This window comes from Pelmatolapia mariae, linkage group LG9, assembly GCF_036321145.2.
Source record: "Pelmatolapia mariae isolate MD_Pm_ZW linkage group LG9, Pm_UMD_F_2, whole genome shotgun sequence".
Lineage (NCBI taxonomy): Eukaryota > Metazoa > Chordata > Actinopteri > Cichliformes > Cichlidae > Pelmatolapia > Pelmatolapia mariae.
The window spans coordinates 15,950,280-15,969,782 of NC_086235.1; the positions used below are offsets into that span (position 1 = coordinate 15,950,280).

The 19,503-nt window shown below is 40.7% G+C and overlaps 1 long non-coding RNA gene across 1 annotated transcript in view; it reads right to left on the reverse strand.

Annotated features, from left to right (window-relative positions):
- Positions 1-8,843: 8,843 nt before the first annotated feature.
- The window catches only part of LOC134634833 (uncharacterized), a 37,356-nt gene continuing 26,696 nt past the window's right edge, over positions 8,844-19,503 (reverse strand). The window contains exons 2-3 of the long non-coding RNA XR_010094888.1: positions 16,001-16,294; positions 8,844-9,276 (exon numbers count right to left, since the gene is read on the reverse strand). This is a non-coding gene — a long non-coding RNA (uncharacterized LOC134634833). The remainder of the gene's footprint in view (positions 9,277-16,000; positions 16,295-19,503) is intronic.

The window sequence follows — 19,503 nt, forward strand, 5'->3', positions numbered from 1 at the left end:
GTCCTCCTTACTTCTAACCAAACTTATTTGACGATCCTTGGAGAAATTTCCAGATCTTCCAAAACGAGTCGGTCAAAAAGTGAAAGCTAACTGCAGCAAAATAGATTTTCACCGACTTCTCCAGCTCATTTAACCGTACCATACAAAAATGGCAGTGATGCAGCTATCTTATCTTGTCTTTTATTACTTGGAGTTAAATGTACTGCAAGTGTAATGCACTGCTCAGCAACTTTTGACAAATTGTGCAGTCGTATGCAGGAAAACTCTGCAGTCCCATGAAAAAATAAGTATCCCGTGATTTCATCGTTATAGAATCACATTTAACAGTAATAACATGAAGCAATTATTTTCTATATACACTGTGGAGAACTTTGGCCCACTCCTTTGTGCAGCGTTGCTTCAGTTCATTGAATTTGCAGGCATTTGTTCATGCACAGCTCTCTTAAGGCCCCACCATAGCATTTCAGTTGAGTTGAGGTTTGCAACATCTTGATTCTTTTCTTTTTGAGCCATTCTGTTGTAGACTTCCTGCTGTGCTCATGATCAGTCAGACAGATGGCCTTAAATTTGATTCTTGAATACGCCGGTATGCATACAAGTTCATGGATGACTCGATGACTGCAAAATGCCCAAGTCCTGGTCCCAAATCATCACCCCTCCACCACCGTGCTTGAAAGCTGGACTAAAAAATTTGTGCTGATATGCTGTGTTTAGTTTTCTCCAAACATGGCACTGTGGATCATGGCGAAACATCTCCACTTGGATTTTTTTGCAGTTTGTCTGCACGCTCTAACCTCAGGTGAGTTTGCTGGGACGTCCAGTCCTGGGAAGATTATACACACACCTGAATTCTCCAGACCAGCAAACTGCCATGTTGTCTACAGAGATGCTCACACTTTCTGATAACCAGTTAAGCAAGTGTAAGTCATTATCAGCACCTGGCTGCTACTTATCCTGTTAATTCCAATGGAAGCAGTAAAGGTGCACTTGGTTTTTCACATGGATGGATGAACTCCTCTTTTTCACATGACTGTTTATAGTTTGAATGTTTAAAGCCTCGAGGTTCAAATGTTATAAACCATTAAATTATTTTTTTGGTCACAGTGATCGTTTCTTCTTCTTCTTCTACTGACTTTATGGCAGCTTAGCTTCACATGGTTATGATGACCTTTTGGGAAAAACCCTATTATAATGACATTACTATTACCCAGAATGGGCAAGCTGGTCATCACATCAACTAAAGGTCAAAGTAAAACTTGCAACCTACATGTTTTTTTACATGCTGTATATGTGTATAGCGGTCACACACTTAGCATTAGCATCGTTTTAATAGTTTGACTAAATATAGTTTCAAACTAAACATTTGATGAATATTAAAATATGGCAACATGCCACAGAGGGACTCCTGGCAAGAAGATGAGCCTGGCAGATGACCCAGTCGATCATGACAATGAATGGATGAAATGAAATGAAATCAAAATATAAACAGGAGACCTTTCTTTTGGTGTAACTTGTTCTGATCAGACTCTTTAACCTCTACTCAAAATGCACTTATGAAATCAGATAAAACACCCAGGGCACCAGTGCTTTTTTCTGTTAAATACATTGCAGACTTTAAAATCACGGAGATTTGGTGTTGAAAATACGATACATGCCATGGTACTGGTGGTCAGGTACGCACTAACCTCATCCGGCTCACAATTTATCACACCTCACAGGTTAGTGCACATGAAAAATCGCACACTTTGGCTGTAGACCAACTTGGTGATCAGTGTGTTTAAGTTTGATTAAAGTCTGACCGACGCTTCAGGAGGAGGAGTGATTCTCACCGCGGCATAAGCTCGTCGGTCCTTCAGACGGATGAGCTAAAAGTCGTGCTGAACAAAACATTTCGTCTTTGAGTGGTGACACTTGAAAAAGGTCTAAAACTGATTTGTTTGCAGTTTTAAACTGAGCTTTAATGTGTTTTTTAGCCTTAAAATTCTAATCTAAATATCAGTATTTATGAACTTATGATGGCTTAAAAATGCAAATGAAAAAGCGCCAAATTTCACCCCACCCCTGTGGACTTCCCTGTAAGTCAAACAATTTTCATATGAAGGTAAAAGTATCAGCTGATTGTCAGAGGATCAAGTTGGAGCACCTCGTGGTTTGGATAAAATTTAGAAGAATAGATGAAAAAATGCCATCCGATAATCGCTCTCGCTGTTTATTAAATGCTGGCCAGATTTTCTCAACACACTTGAATAAAAAGCTCAAGCTTTCAGGTTTTAGCTCCCAGTAGCATTAATGACAAACCTGCCACTTTCTTCAAAGTATGTGTTGAACTTGTGAGAAGTCACACAGCGGTGCTGCAGATTGCTCTGTAGCTGGTGACTGCAGCTCACGAGGTGTGAATGAGACCGCAGCTCCTGGTGTGGAACTGAAACAATGGCCGCTGCCCGGTCAGAGTGAGGGAATTAGCAGGAGGCAGTTTGCTGAATGGGAGAGAGCAGACTGCTGGCGCTGGTGAACAAACAGAGCAGCCACATCAAAAGACGCTGGGCGTGAACATACAGATAAGGTCAGACTGTCAGACATGTTCCTGACCTGAAACACTCTGGATGTGGACAATAAGGAAACTTGTTATCATGTAGAATAACATTTGTGCAGATTTAAACAAAAATATCTCTGAGAAGATAAGAAGGCCCTGATAAAGACAAAGGTGATTCTGTATCTTTCATTCATTCACTGGTTTGCTTGTTCTAGATCTAAAGCAGTGGTTAATGTGTGATTCCTGATGGGTTACAGCATGAAAGTGAGTGGCTGCAAGATGTTAACTAGGAATACTTGGGAATTCGCTCTATTTTGTAATCAATTTTAAATAAATGTAATTTCCTCAAGACTCTCAAAAATGTTCAGTTCAAAGAAGGAAAACTTTTTTGTAGACATATTCGTCCTTTAACCAAGAGCCACAAGCACTATCTTTAGAGCCCTTGAAAAATGGAAAGAATGCATTTTTTTGTTGAAGGTATAGAAAGCAAGAAATCATTGATTTAACTATGTACGTCTCTTTTCTGTATGATTTAAGTCATGCCTTGGGAAGGTTTTAGGGAAGAAAAATCATGGATTTACAAAGATTTTGTGTTGTATGAAGGTATCGTCTTGTCAGTTCGGCGATAAAACGGACAAATTCCTGAAAGCTTAATTGTGGTTGAATGAACTGCCAACAGGCCAAAGAACAAAGACTGGGGTTTTTATAAGGTTTTAAAAAAGAGGGAACTTGCAGTGTATTATCAGAGAGAGCAGAAAAGCTGCGAGGTCCAGATACTCAGAATGAAATCTACTTAAATAGCAAAGATCAAAGATACTGGTGCACACCAGCTGATTTCTTAGGCAAACCTGTTCAACCGCTTGTTAAGACGAATATATAATCAACCAATCGCACTGCACCAACTCAGTGCATTTAGGCGTGTGGACATGGTCAAGACAGCCTGCTGAAGTTCAAACTGAGCATCAGAGTGGAGAAGAGAATTGATTTTACCAACTTTGAACGCAACATGGTTGTTCGTGACAGACGTGCTGGTCTGAGTATTTCAGAAACTGCTGATCTGCTGGGATTTTCCCATACAACCATCTCTAGATTAATTCAAATAACCACATGCAGACGAGCTACGACAGCAGGAGACGACACACGGCGCACCTCCTGTCAGCTATGAACAAGATACTGAGGCAACACTTAAAACAAGCTCACCGAAACTGGACAACACAAGACTGATAAACATTGTCTGGTCTGATGATTCTTGATTTCTGTCTGGCTGCTGGTTTAATGCTGTAGGGGATATTAGTGTGCATCACTCTATGACAAAAGGAGGATAACACACTATGTGTCAAAACTCAAATAATCTAAAAATGGTTGCCTGAGCATGACAGTGAGGTTTGCTTTACTCAAATGACCTCCACAGTCACCAGATCTCAGTCCAATAGAGCATCGTTGACATGTGGTGGAACAGGAGAGAGTTCATCCCAAATAAACTGTCCAGCAAATGTATAAAGGAGTTTTTACACAGGATGCTGGGATTGCTGTTGGAGTTGAGAAAAGTGGGCACACAGGTTTTGTTTTCTGTACCTTCATCATTACCTCAAGAACTGTAATAAATCTGATGAGCTACTCGTAGGTACTTATAACAAATCTGAGATGATTACACATGTTGCTGACCTAAGTGTTCAAACACACGCCTTACATATATACTTACACAGAAACGTGTTTCCAAGAAACAGCGTTGCTCCACCCGTCTCAATATATACTCATGTTGAATAAATCATTCAATTCAGGCGTGTGATGTTGACTTTTCTCTCATTTTGCCACCCGTCTCTACAGGGTGCCTGTTCCTACTGGCTGCCGGGTGGCAAGACTTTCCTCAAGCAGGACTTTTGGTTTTAAAGAGACACGTTAAAACATGTAGATGAGCTTTTAGAGGGAACGGTAGGGCTGTCACATTATGTCCAACTATTCACATTTCTATGAGACCGTCGCTCTGTCCTTTACTTCACCTCTCTCCCTTATTGCAACCTAGTTAAAAAATAATAATCACATGTTAAGCAGGTTTCCATTAAAGTTTAGTGGACTGTAAAACAAGTGCATAAAATGCCACTGCAGCTACTACCCATCATTTAGATTTCATATTAAATGATCCCAAATACTTCACATCACACCATAACCATTTTTAAGCAATCTTTATTAGACAATCTGTACTCACAAATTTATTTTAGATACTTTTTCAGTTAGAAAAAAAGGTTTATTTTAAAATTTAAGGGATAAATTTCACTATTTAATGATTAAATCAATCAGTATAGATCTCCACACTGAAGATGAATAACGGGCAGTAAACATGCTGACAAATGACATGGTGAGGTTACACGGTGGTGGGAAACTCAGTCATCCTTTACCAGTCTGGGAGTGAGTGTGCCCACTTTTCTTTGTTTGGTGGTTGCTGGGTGGGCATCCCCTGTTCATTCATTACCTGAAGGCCTGCAGCAATTCTGCGTGGGATGTGAAGCGCAACAACAGCGCATTCCTATACTCAGAAACAGGGAGTGGGAGTTGACAGAGGTTTATTTCAATGAGCTTTGAGTTTGTTTAACCTCCTCGCTTTTCTTCTAGATCCAACACCTTGACAAGAAGAAGAAAAAAAAAATCAGGCAGTTTCACCCGGCACGGTTTATGGTGGCAATCGCGCATAACAGTCGTCTTAGAACGACCAAAGCTGCTTCGGAGCGGTTCAAGTGAAAGCTGAAGTAGGGAGGTCTAAATGCAAAACAGGGGTTCGGTTACAAGATAAAAGTGATGGTGACAGAAGGATATACAGTCTACTGAGCATGACTCATTACTCATTACTTAGCTGACCACATCCAAAGATTTCTGTGGGGCAGAGAGAAGAGAAAAGGATGTTTTGCTAAGATGATCCGAGCCAGACGTACCTGCTCTCCAGTCAAACCTGGAGAAGGAACTGGAAGTGCTGGCCATTCAAACGAACATGGCACTTCACCTCCAGCTGTGCGGTTTAAAAGAATAGCTCAACACATACCGGAAATAAAAGCCAGAGTGTGCTTTGATTCTGACGGTAAAATGAGAAGATCAAAGCCAGCGCTCAAGTCTGTACAGTAATTATGACGCGACAGCCATTAAACTGTTAGCTTAGCTTAGCGTTAAGAACAAAAGCAAAAGGAAAGTAGTGGTAATCATTTCCTTTTCAAAATGAAAGGTTTAAATAAACATAACACATGGTGATTAATTTCATGTTAAGCTTCAGTTGTTCAGTTTGTTATGAACTACTAAAAGGGGAATTCCCCCTCGGTTTTTCCCATTTTAATCCTACTAAAAGATTTCTTTTTGTTTTTTGGGGAGGAAGTTCCTTTATTCAAGCGAGTTAATATACTACAGACATTGTAATGTGCTTTGAAACTAATTGCTAATTTTGGGCAATAAATATAAAACTGTGCAACAGTCTGAATCCTTTATTTTGTAAAATATTTTTACTCCAAGGATTTAAAGTACAAAAAAGTACTCTTTCTTAAGGTTATTTAAAGGTTTTTGTTTTTGTTTTGTTTTTTGTTTTTAACATTTGCTGCCTTTTCACCCATTTTCAGTCCAGTCCTTGTACCTAACCATTTTCAGAGGAATGCTTTTTTTGTTGTTGTTGTTGTGAAGCCACTTAGATCTGACCTATGACTCATTCAAGCATTAAAAAACCATAAAACTCAAGTAATGAATCATTGTTCTTTCTGTGCATAACTTAGCAAAGAGACGGTTTTTTTCCTATCTTTAGGAACTTTGTTACTAGTCGCCTGTCAGAAAACACACTGCTTCTTTACTTGAATCTATGACAAATACCAAAAAAATAGCAGTGTGACAGACATAAAATAGTATTTTTGACAAACAAGGTAATTCCTAAAGAGATAGCAGAAAATGGGCCATGTTGTTTAGTCTGTCCTTAAAGTTGAGGAAACTAGACAAGTGGAGAACAAAGGAATAGGTAGCACAACTAAAAAACATATCTACAGCAGATTAACAAAGTCTTATCCTTAAGAAACAGAAGAAAATCCAGCAAAGACCTGGGAGATACATCTGGCCCTTCATTTGATCCATCACGGGGAGAACATGCAAACTCTGCACAGAAAGATCCCCACCTGATGGTGGGATTGAACTCAGGACCTTCTTGCTGTGAGGCTAACCACCATGCCACTGTGCTGATCCATCTACTGTTCGCTAAAAACTCATCATAAATGGTCTCAGTGGTAGGGTGGCTGTCAAGATGCAATTCCTAAAGGTGGGCGAAGACTGAGGTATGCCAAATTATAACAGGTTTTACTGAGTAACTAACTCAAATCTGAAAATGTATCTATAACCATCTGTAAAGCATGGTGGAGGGGAAGTCATGGTTTGGGGCTGTGGTGTTGGAGATCTCGTAATCGATTGGCTTATGAACACAGAAGCATCTCATCAGATTTTGATCCACCATTTCACCATCCACCACCAGTTGGCAGTGGTTTCACTTTTCAGCATGACAGTGATCCCAAACACACTAGCAGTTACAAGCATAAAACACACACAGGAGCTCTATCAATCATTGATGGTCCTCCCCAGATTCCAGACCTCAACATTACTGAAGCAATGTGGGATCAACTTGACAGAGAACAAAAGGCAGAAAAATCCAAAGAAGAGCTTTGAATGTCCTTCAAGAATGAGAAGAAACCCTAAGAGAGTTCAGGCTGTGCTGAAGAATGTGTATGTTTGCACGTTTCAATAAGCTGCTGTACCAGTTTGTCATTTTCCTAGTAGCATATTTTAAAGAATGAGGTATCTCGAGACTTTTGCACAGTACAGGACTCTTTTCTTACCAACATCTAGGTGCTTCCCATTCAGATGTTTAAAGTCTGTCCTACTTCTCTTAAGCATGTTATTGATGACAGTACTTTTCCCTTGAGTTTCTTTTTGTAGCGTTCAAAATGATTGTCTTGTAGCGTAAGACAATCACACAGACTGAAAACACATTTAGCCAGATAATTATCGCTCCACTTAAGAGGCTGAAACTGAAAATGAGAGTGGTTGTAATGTTTAATAATCGCTTGCAGCGTGAAATCTAACATGGCTTTGACAATTGGTGCTTGGTAAACTCTACGTTCTTTAAACTGGAAAAAAATGTTCAAATAGAGACTTTGAGTCACAGTTTTACCATCGCTATCAAACTGGTTTAAAAGAAACCTTCAGAATTTCATAAATGTGGCGTCGCGTGGATTCAAGAGGCAAAGCTATCATGGATCATCTGTGGTGTACCGAGTCAGACACATTCTTTGCTGCTACCCTGTAAACACAGACCAAGCATGTAGCTAAATAATTTTTTTAAAAAAGGAAAAGAAATAGGCATTTGTGTGGTACAGTGGCAACAATCTGGAACATTTGTTGCGTTTTCCTGAAGAACCGTTCATGCTTCTTACTTTTAATGGGAATGACGTCTCCCGACTTAAAAGTAGCCATAGAGGAGAAGCAGCCCCATTTGGTGTCAATGTTTTGGGTTTACTCCATCAGAGATGATGAGCATTTGCTCTTTTTATACTGCTATCAGGAGATGTGTTATCTATTAGGTGCCAAGTCTTTAACACAGGAACTATTTCTGGCCAGGACCTCAGTCAACTGCGATGCTATCATTTTTCTGTAAAGCAAATTTACCTTACCTATGGGTATGAATAAAGTTACCTTACCTTACCTCTTCTGGGAATTCTGCAGGACAACGTGTAATTCCTGAAGTTCTCCGTGTGTGTCGTTTAGGATTTCGTAGTAAGCGCTGTTACAGTGCCCGGTGTCCATTGTGTGTAAATGACCCTCATGGTGAAGTTCAGAGAGTTCATGTACAGATTAAGTACTTTCACTCTCTGCAGCTGTAAACAGAGGGCAGTGATGCAGAACACCCAGGACGGGCATCAATGTAATGAGCGCACTTAACTCACTTTTTTGGACTCTGGCTTCATAAACGCTGAGAAATTTATTCAGACAAAGTGTGCAGCTTTTTCCAACCATTCAACAGTGTGAAGTGCCAGAAAACACTTGGAAAACACACATTTGTGATTTTAGAAATGATTGCATGGCAGATTCCCTTTCACCTCAGAATGGTTGGATTTCATTAACAGTTCAAAACAAATCCACTATGCATTCAGACTAAAAAGAACCTGTAGAGCTGTGAGTCTTCTCTCTTTCGTTTTTCAAAAGCAGGAAACTCTCACACCTGATTCAATTCAACTTTTTATTAAAGACATTCTTTTAACAAATATCAATCAGTATTTTTATGCAGATGCATAAAACGGCTCTTCTGACTGCACATTCCTCACATATCAGGTGACGACTCAAACATCCATGTGACCTTGTTAGGGTGACTAAAAGACCCCTGAATATGTGCTTCGAATTGATCAGCACTGTCCCTTTAAGCAGGCCAGCATGACAGTTGTAAAACTAGGTACTTCCCAACCACAATGTAGAGCACTACAGGGGCCCAGTCAGGGTGTATCCGTGTCCTCTCAAACAAAAAAAAAAGAAAAAAAAGGGGGAAGTAGATACTACTGAAAACCTTGCAGTATGTTGTGTGTGTTTGCTCCAGTAAGATGCTGTGAAACTGAATCCAGCACGGTCTGCTTCCACCTTTGCATCCTTCCTAGTCAGATCATGTGTCGGTGCAGAAGCTGCAGAAAGATCTGGCCTGCATGGGGGGTCTGCAACACCACCATCACAGCAGCAGCAGAAGCCTGCAAAACACAGGGCACACAGAAGCGAGTCAGAGTCCCGATGTGACTGTTTGTGGACAAACCTTAGTTTCATAATGCAAGTTATCAAGAAAAAAACTTTCAACTCTGTAAATGAGCTGTCCTTTCATTATGACTCGGGAGTCAGTGCTAAATTTGCTGTGAAATTCAGATGAGAGCGGGGAAAGTTTAACACTCACACATTTACCCAAAGCTCAGTTTATCTGTCCAACAGTACACAAGATTAAGATCGAGGCTTTAAGGTTTCCAGTTAGCACAATGATCTAAATAAAGTTAAGCTCTACTCTTCTTTTTGGGAACTATTAAAGCTGCGTTGAGCTCAAATGTGGGGTCACAAAACTGCCAGAATTTGAAAATAAATAGCCTCCTTTTGCAGGTGTCACCTCTTTGTTTTGAGCGGGATCTTCACACAGGCTAAAAATACATCAGTTCTGACTTCTGGTGAACCCAAATCACCCTGATATGCTTCCTGCAATTAACCTGTCGCACCGCCACATCTTACATTTTATGTCCACAGTGTCCTTGCTGATGTTTCTGTCCAGACAAGCCAAAACCACATTAATTAAATCGTACCTGCAATAAAAATGCATAGAAGCAAGTAAGCAGAGATAATCGGCCAATCAAATGAGTCAATTATGTCAGCTGACATCAATTAAACAGCACCAAACTTGAGTTTAGCTTCAATACCAGACATAAGGAAGTTTCAGTGGCTGAATGTAATCAGTTGTTGTTAAATCTAAGTCCTTTAAAATTAAAAACAAGTTAAAAGTAATATAGATCTATGACATGCAGGACTTGGGTCTCTAGCGTGACCTGCTACACCACCATGGATATGAATCAGTACAGATGAGACCTGAGAGATAAAAACTAATTTGTGTTCAAGGACATGCAAATAGGGTGGGAAATTCACGTCTTGACACTCAAATCAGTAGATCAGAGGCTTTGACTACTTCACAAACTACCGTGAGACTGTGTTGAAATGATTGTATAATGCTCTTGAATCATGATTTAACCAATACACTGAGATCTGCTTTTTATTGGCCGGTTATTATGAACATCAAACTAATCCAGTCTAAACGATTTGAAGCCCCTAAACACAGCATTTTCTATACGTTTTGGCCATTACTTCACATGTAAACGCTGTTTCAGGGCATGGAAAATGGAGCTTTTCAAAAATTCCTGCCGGTGTGAAGATCTTCAGAAACTGCATTCACAGGTGGATAAGGAAAACTGAGACTGTCTCGCAACGCCAACGGTGCGCTACTTTATCGCCTTTTTGATGTCAGACTGTCCACTGTGTTATTGTTTGATTTCTTCTGATTGGCCAGTGTCTTAAAATGGTTAAGGTTGTACGTTGCTTTGGCAGCTACATCAGATACATTAGTACAGTACAGTCAACGGCGGTTATGGACCACAACCACTCGCAAATACTTGACATCCTCTCTAAAAACGCGTAGAACTAATTTAATTTTCCTGGGAGCTCTGTGTTTGGAATTTGCAAATTGTTTGGCGAAGCTTTTAAAGAAAAATAAAATACATTTTATTTATATTTTGCTGTGTTTACATTAATATTAATATTTGAACATTAGTAAATATTTTTTATGATAAAAATTGTATTTAAAACTCTGTGATTTTTATTTACACAAAACACACATTTCATCTTTTCATGTATTTTGAAACTGGATTTTTTGGAGACCTGGAATGTAAATATGCCCGCCTCTGAAGCTCTTTGGGTCGGCATCTGTTGTTTAAATTTGCTATTGGCTTTAAATAAAATAGATGTGACAGTAAACACAAAAAGGTTCAGACATTTTTTCGACAGCGCAGGTTTGAGGTATAGCATTAATTTCCCCCCAAATTATAAATTTATTGCAGTTCATCTGGCTACGTACAGAACTTCAGCCCCTTTTCTATTAGTACCTACTCGGATCGACTCTGCACGGTTCGCCACGGTTTTAAGGATTTTCCGTTAGGTCACAGTACCTGGTATCAGGTAATTTTTAGTATCTTCACAATCCGGGGTTCCAAGCGATTCAAGCAGGTACTAAAATGTGAGATTGCCAGGCTGCATGCCACTGATTGGCTGGTCAATGATGTCACTTGATGAGTCATGAGAGCATCTCATTCATGAAAATAAAAACTGTGGTCCTCCGAGTGTAACGAAAACCCACAGACCGAGCAGCAGGTATATCGTCACCTCTACGTCCAACTTTGTTGTAGCGTTTGTGTTGCATACTAATTACATCACGGATGCTCAGCAGGATTGCCATGATGACAACCACGCACATGAGGTAGTACTAGATTATAATGGAAAACCAGTCGTGGCGAGTCGATCCAAGTAAGAGTAGATGCTAATGGAAATGGGCTCTAGAGGATAGAAACAAAGTATTGTGCTAGTATCGATCCAATACCTTCACCAGCACTGGTATCGATCTTAGAAATATTTGGATCGATCCGCCCATTTTTTTTTCTTATCATGAAAGTGTAAAATCCCTGCTTTAAAAAACCCCACACCTGTAGACAAGATCTGTTTACTGATTAGACTGTGCACTCCTTTGGAGGCTGTCATCTTTGGTATTACTAGACAAAACTACATTAGGTTCAACTATAAGTCCCTAATAAACCATCTGCTTTCAAGATTTCTCATTATAAGGTCATTTAATGCACGAATTAATCAAATGTGAATTGTTTAAATGGCATTTGCATCATTTTAAATGCATTTCTTTAAAGTTCAAAACACGCTTGTGACTTTTATGAGCTCAAGGATCGAGTGAAACCGAAGCTCTTTGTGTTTGGACAAAGCTTCTAATAACGTTTCTCCAGCTGTAACTAAATAAACTAATGAATTTGGCGAACAAGCACTCAGGCAGGCAGTTTCGTGTAGCTTCTAGGCATGAAGCTGAAGGCAACATTATAAAAGAAGCAGCACAGTGTTGCTGGGACTGCCACAGTCTTCCTCCACTTCCTGTCACTGCCCCTGATGGGACATTTACTCAGGAATCTAAATCTGCCAATCACATGATGAAGGCGTTGAGTCACCATAAGCTTGAGTAGGCTGCTTAAAAGAAAAAAAACTCCAACAACAACACTCTGGGACATCACCTTTTTTCTTTCGAATGGAAAAACTAACAATAAACAGTCTTGCTTGTCCATAGAGGGTGTTTCACGAAAACAACTGGTGTAAATATGTCTCACACATCAGAAAACCTTAAAATAATAAAACCGACACCACCACATGATTAGTTGGTGTTAGACGTCAACGCGGCACAGCACTGGTGTAATCATCAAAGGTCTGGCTCTAACCTACCTAACCACTTTCATCACTACAGCCCACAGACACCTGCCAAATTAGTTTTTTTTTAATAAGCAGAAAGGAAATCAAAAAATATGCACACAAACTCACACATTTTCCCCTTATCTATTTAGTTTTATCTGAAATGATAAGCGAGTGAATGTGTGGTGACATCAGATTAAACTTATAGCTATGCCTTAAAAGCACTTAAATAACAGAGGATCTTGTCACGCTGACATATTCGGTGCTTCCATCATTGCCCTGTTATAGAAGCGTTACACGGTTCACACAGTGGTTGGCTCCCCAGGCAGCTGAGCGGTTGCTAAAGCAGGAAAGCCACGTGTCAGTGAAAATGTATTTCCAGCGGGTGACTGAGTGTTAAAAGGAATGTGGGCGAGGTTGTAACCAACACGACCCGGCTGGCACCGTGCCCCACTGCCTCTTCACGTGATCTCACCCCTATTTGCAGTTTGGTATCTGAGTGCAGCTGAGTGATCCCACCAGCAGAGTGTCATATGTACCTTTATAGTAAGCATTATGGAGAGGCTGGCGCTGCGTGTTCATATCTGGCTCTGATGGTGTACGGCACTTTCATTTATGCTCTGAGGCTATTTATACTCTATAAGCAGCAAACTAACCGCAGGTATAACACTGAGGCATGCAGCCTGAATGACATTTCCCACAGTGACTTTGTTGCACTGCGGGAAATCCCATTCATCTGATGTTGAATAAACCAGGTCAGTCATTTGATAACAGTGGCGCTGGAAGGGAGTCACGTCTACAATAGGTCACAGAGAGAACTAGTTGGCTGAGATCCACCAAAAGTCAAATTCTGCGCTATGAGTTCTCAGCACGGGCAGCACGGTGGCGCAGTGGTTAGCACTGCTGCCTCACAGCAACAAGGTCCTGAGTTTGACTCCACCATATGTGTGGAGTTTGCATGTTCTCCCTGTGTTTGTGTGGGTTCCCTCTGGGAACTCCAGCTTCCTCCTACAGTACAAAGACATTTACCTCAGTCTTATACGTGGGGTTAGTTTGCTGCTTAAAGTATAAATTGCCTCAGAGCATAAATGAAAGTGCCGTACAATTTGCAATTCTAGATTGGGTTGTCTGTCTCTCTGTGTTAGCCCGATGGATGGATGGACTAGTCAGCGCTACAAGCTGCACATCAGCTGTCAAATCAAACTGATCTTTTAATAAGGCGAACATTCATTCACAAGCTTCCAGCCTCACAGTGCAATGGAATTCCAATATGTTCTTCCAATATGCACACTGCTTCTCTACCTTAAATAAATAAACTAATTAGCAGAAAGTTATTAGAAGGTTTTACTTGTATGTGTTTATTTTCATCTTTCATGTATAAATGAAGGTCGTTTAGAAGACAGATTAATTCTCTATAATCAAATTTTAAGCCATTAAGGAGGCTTACGTTTGGTTGCGTGATGCCATGAGCTAGATAACTTACTCTTCAGACCCTCGTATTTTCAAAAATGTGAGATTAGGACTCGCTACAATTGATTTCTTTGTCGCCATGTCAGAGATAATTTCTTTACCTTGTGACTCTGCTTTTAAAGGATTTACAAAAGCTAGAATAGATCTCAGTCTAATAATTAAGAATCATTGCGTGCAGAAGAGTCTTGTCACTCAGCAGACATCTGTCAGCGCAGCAACATTATATGTTCCTCTGCTGATTGTCTCTTTTGGGCGAGGACACCTCAAAGAGACATTATGCAACTCTTCTATAGTTTTCTGTTAAGGACTGTTTTAGTGCCGTGTCTCATCATAATCTTTCTGATGCTACGAGTCCTTATGGTCCTCAGAGAAATATGTTTCTAAAATAAAGACTGAACTATGAGATCAGATCTCTATTAAAAACAAAAAAGCATCAATTCTACTGTACTGTGCAAAATCCTTAAGCCAGTTCTCATTTTATATTTTCCTTCCAAGGAGCCAGACTTTCTTTCTGTTGTTATTCTTTCTGTTGTTATTATAGTTCTACAGACTTTCTGAGGTTCCCTCAGAGTTTTTCTTTCATCCACCCTAACCATCAAAACATTATCAGAAACGGTCTTAGTGGAAGGGTGGCTGTCGAGAACCTATTCTTAAGAACAGGGAGCTCAAAATCAGTGGCAACAGTTTTTATGGACTGATGAATCCAACTTTGAAATTGTCGCCAGTATGGTTGGAGGTCATGAGAGGTACGACAGTGAGTGTCTACAGCTATCTGTAAGCATGGTGGAGGCTCTGTTATGGTTTGGAGCTGCATTTAAGGCAGTGGTGTCGGAGAACTTGTCAGAATTAGTGGAATTAGAGAAAACTACCATCACATTTTGAGATCCCATGCAACAACACTGATCGCAAACACAGTGCCAATTCGGTAAAAGCATACATGGGTAGAAGAAGTGTGTTTCTTCTACCACACTGCTCCAACATTATTGGAGCAATGTGGGATCACCGTGACAGAGAACAGAGCAAAAAGAGCTTTGAATGTCCTTCAAGAAGCCTGGAGAACTATTTCTAAACACTATTTAAAGAAGTTACAAGAAAGTTCTCCTAAGAGAACAAAGGTGGTCTTACAAAATGTCGACTTTTGAGTTCATCAGAACTGTACAAACTCTGCCTGATATCCTGTATTTGCAGATGCTTCAATAAATTGCTGCTCCAATTTCCCATTTTCCAAACAACATATCAAGAAATAAGGGGTGTCTCAAAACATTTGTACAGTACTGCATACCTACATAAAACAAAATACATAAAAAATCATGTAAATTGCTTCTTCTTTGCTACCTTTAAAGATAGTAAAGAACAAAACTGTATCACAGCCAACATCTGGTGACAAACAGCTTTAATTCTGAGGTGATTCTGGTCCAGTCAGAGTCTGAAGTTGTGTTTTAATCCCTAATCTTTCCATAATTACGGATTATGAATTTGCCTCTGTTTTGACTCATGTCTTCAGTTGTCTCAATAGCAACAGCTACTCATGTTTATCCACCTACACAGCTGCTTGGATCTCACCCATCTCACTGGAGGATATTCAGATTCTAACACACTTCACAAATTGGTTGTCAGTAACTTGGATTTATGTTGATTTTGTTATTTTGCGTACATACTTGGCTACACAGATAATTAAAACGAAAAATCACAGATAAATCGAAGGCAACTGAATTTTCTTCCCTCACATTCACCTAAGTTCATCTGCTTCATACTACCCGAATGAAACGTCTGCCTCTTAAAACTCATCCCACTCCAGCTGCTTAATGTCTCTGTTGTAACTTGAACCGACAGGAATGTAAAGGAGTGCCGATGCCAGCGCGATCTGCGACCTATCCATCACCGACAACAAGCTCATTACCCAAAAACCTCTTGAGTGGAGCTGCGAAACAGGAGGACACCGGGGGAGGTGAAAGGTCTGACCTGGACTTTCCTGGGTTTGCAGGACCACCCCGAGCACAGCGAGATCTCAAAGCCAGACGAGAGCACCCGTCTCCTGATTCGATGTGACGTATATAATATTCACGTTTCAGATGCATAACCCTCCCCGGGTGCAGCAGGGGATCCTCGTCACTTAGCACCGTGTGATGCTGAGTTCAGGGCCAGGCAGTCCTCGAGAGCTCCAGCCTCATTAGCGATCTGTGTTTCCGAGATACACCAACTGACGCTGACCGACAGCTGCTCCAGAGGAAAGCCAGCGGGCTGAGAGAGCGCTTCCTAAAAAGAAAAAAGAAAAAAAAAATCACCCTTTCACAAAGCAGAGGCTTCATCTCACACTGTGACGCTGTAATTTCAGTGGAAGTGTGCTACACTATCCTTTCTCTGCCAAACCAGAAATAAATTGGCTCAGACTTTTCAGCTGCTCTTTGTAATGAGTCAGCGTTGCTAATGTTTCCCTTCTCACAGAAAAAAAGAAAAAAGGAAAAGAAAAGGGGGACCACACATATGAAAAACTGTGGGCATTTCACTTAGCTCTTCCTGCCTCTCTTTGACTCTTATGAATGGGTACAAATGAGACCACAGGGAGGAATGAATGCGCCTTTTTCATATCTTTGAAAGCTCAATCAGATAGATACTAACAGCTGATGGAGGCAGTGTGTGTCATATCGAGCTGCTATCAAGTTCAAGGTGTAAGAAGAGAACCCCCAACACCCGCCTTCAGCATCTTTTTCTCTTTACACGAGGAGCCAGTGAAGTCACCGCAGCTGCTGCCTCTCTGCCACAGAGGCCGAGTGAAAGGTCGTCCCTCCAGCTGAAGGTTGTAAATTCAAGACGTAAAACGGGAAAGACGCGCCACTAAACAGGTGCAGGAGCAGAATGAATGGTCACCCGGGTTTTTTTTCCCCCCAATCTCAGAACGAGCAAGGACAAAGAGGGGGTGAAACGGGCGTGTTCAGACTCAAGCAGCGATAGTCCTTCGTGAAACCTTGGATTGTCTTATTTTGGAGCATTACTTTAAAAAAAAAAAAATCATAATAATAAAACAAAACCAAACATCCCTATCTGACACATACAGGAAACATGAGGTGTTCAGTGAAACCTTAGCGGAGTGATTTAAACCAAAAGGAAAAACTGTGCTCAGACATGACACCAGAGCTGCATCTAATGAAAGTGATCATCAGTGTATATGGTAGTGATCGCGGTTGTATATTCCAGTGTGGACTGGAGCACATGAATAATGCATGAATGCTTATTTTGTTGTCGGGTGGGATTTTCTATCATTAATCTGCCTGCTGATCCACATTTATTTCCACGTTACTCGACAGCACAGCGTCGTTACTCAAAGTCGGCCGGCGCAGTCTGAGATATTAGTTTAAGCTGTCCTTTGAAAATAACTTTGCACTGATAGAGATTTGTGTGGATAAACTGTAGCGTCTCTCCTTAAGGTGACATCTCAAACCACATCTATCTTGTGTGAATATTAAGCACAAGGGTCTGCCGCGATCAGCCCAGATTCACTTTGATTAAAGTTTATTTTCTCTTCTTTTGCAGTTCATACGTGCAACCTTATTCAGCTAAAAGCCTCCCAATCATTAGACGTTTGTGTCTCATGTACGATCACCAGTTTACAGCATGTGTTTACTGCGATGCCCACCAACAGATCTGTTGTAACACCTCTACCTTAACTGCCTTCCATCTCCTCCCTTGACTGATTACCAGGTTGTGTTCAGGTGGAGGATTAGCTGAAGCAACACTAAAACATGGCGTGCAACTGCGGTTGTGACGTCACCGTTGGCGCGAAAACGCCAAGTGCAAACTAGCTGCTGCCCAGCTTCTCCCCACAGATGACACAGTCCGGTTGAGGTTGCTTGCACAATAATCTCTACTCACTTTTTTCCGCTTTTCTTTAGGTGATGGGCCATCTTTCATGTGCCAAGCTGCAACTGCGAATACAGAAAAAAAAATGCATTCTCATCCAGGAGCGTCACACAGTGCTGCTGTGACGTGTCTCATCGTTACGAAAAAGCCGTCTTATGGCAGTGTTGACAGCTGAGACAGAACTACTGTTTTTTAGAGAATGGCAGAGTTTGTGAGGTGGGTGGAGAAGCCAGGAGACGTTTCACTTCTCCTTTTATCCACATGCCCATCTGTTCCTTCATGTGACTATTTTCTAAAACTCTTGCCATCTTTCAGTAATAATGTATAGTTGTCACAAAGCCCACAACACACTGGCGTAGGGCTTAATAAGCTGTGTGCACTCCATACTTCAGGGATAAATCAGACCTATCGAGTGTCTGAACTTTGTTTCAAAGTTCAGGACTAGAACTCATAAACAGAAGGTTTACGTACAGCTTCCCTTCCCTATTCTTTATCACCTGATTCAGGTCTCCATCTCTCCTCTAACTGCCAAAAATACTGTAAGTCTGCATGATGACGATTTTGTTTGGAAGGATTAATGCTCGTGTCAAGGTGCCACTTCTCCAGACCAGCAGAATACCTGCAAAAGCTGCTTTAACATGCATAAACTGAGATACCAGCATACTAAAAATCAAATCTATTGCTTCCTGTGAGAGCTTCACATGATGGCTGGGATCAAACGAGGACCCTTTCATGCTTCAGGAAATGTTTTATTAACCTATTTTTATTGTGAATGTTAACTGAACATACGTGGATAATGCAGCAAACATCCAAGAATCTTTAAAGCCAAACTACAGATTTGGGGTCACCTAGAGGACGCTGGGTCATAATCTAACTTGACAAACCACTGGCTTTGTCCACATTGTGCGTTGTTTTGCTGACTTCCTCTGCTAATGAGTACATTTGCGTGAAATTGTTCTATGACACAGTACAAATAGTTGTAAGAGGGATATGATTCATATGGTCACGCTGATACTGTTCCCGGCGACATTCATGGAATTTCTTCCTGTTTATTCTCCTTTCATCTCCACATCCAGTCATTAAGAAACGTCCTACACAAATCCAATAAAGGAACAACCAGCCCTCACATTAGCATGCTGATGCAACAGTGCTTATTTCCTGCCTTAAGAATGACACCATTATCATCCTCAGATAACCAGCAATAAAATTAAGTTTGGGTCTTTCCACTGCTTTTAGGCCCCTAATGTCCTAACGTAGGAGAAACATGAACTTAAAGAGTTCAAACTTTAGAAAACGTTTTCATGAAAACTCTCTTTCTCACCATCAGCTCTGACATTTTCCATGATGTCAGTTCTTCTGATTGACCCAACCGTGAACCATGTGATGCTTTAGATAATGAAGCTGCACCATGTCTGATTTTTCCCAACGTCATGAGGAATTTCATGTATTTTTGTGCCCAGAGGGCAAAAGCAGCAGGAGCAGCTTCAGCCGGGCATGTTCAGGAAGACACGGGAATAAAGCGGAAGCAGTCAAGGCATGAATTTCATACCAATGTGACACATGACAAATGAACTTCACAAGAGATGAAAGATCTGATTACTCAGATT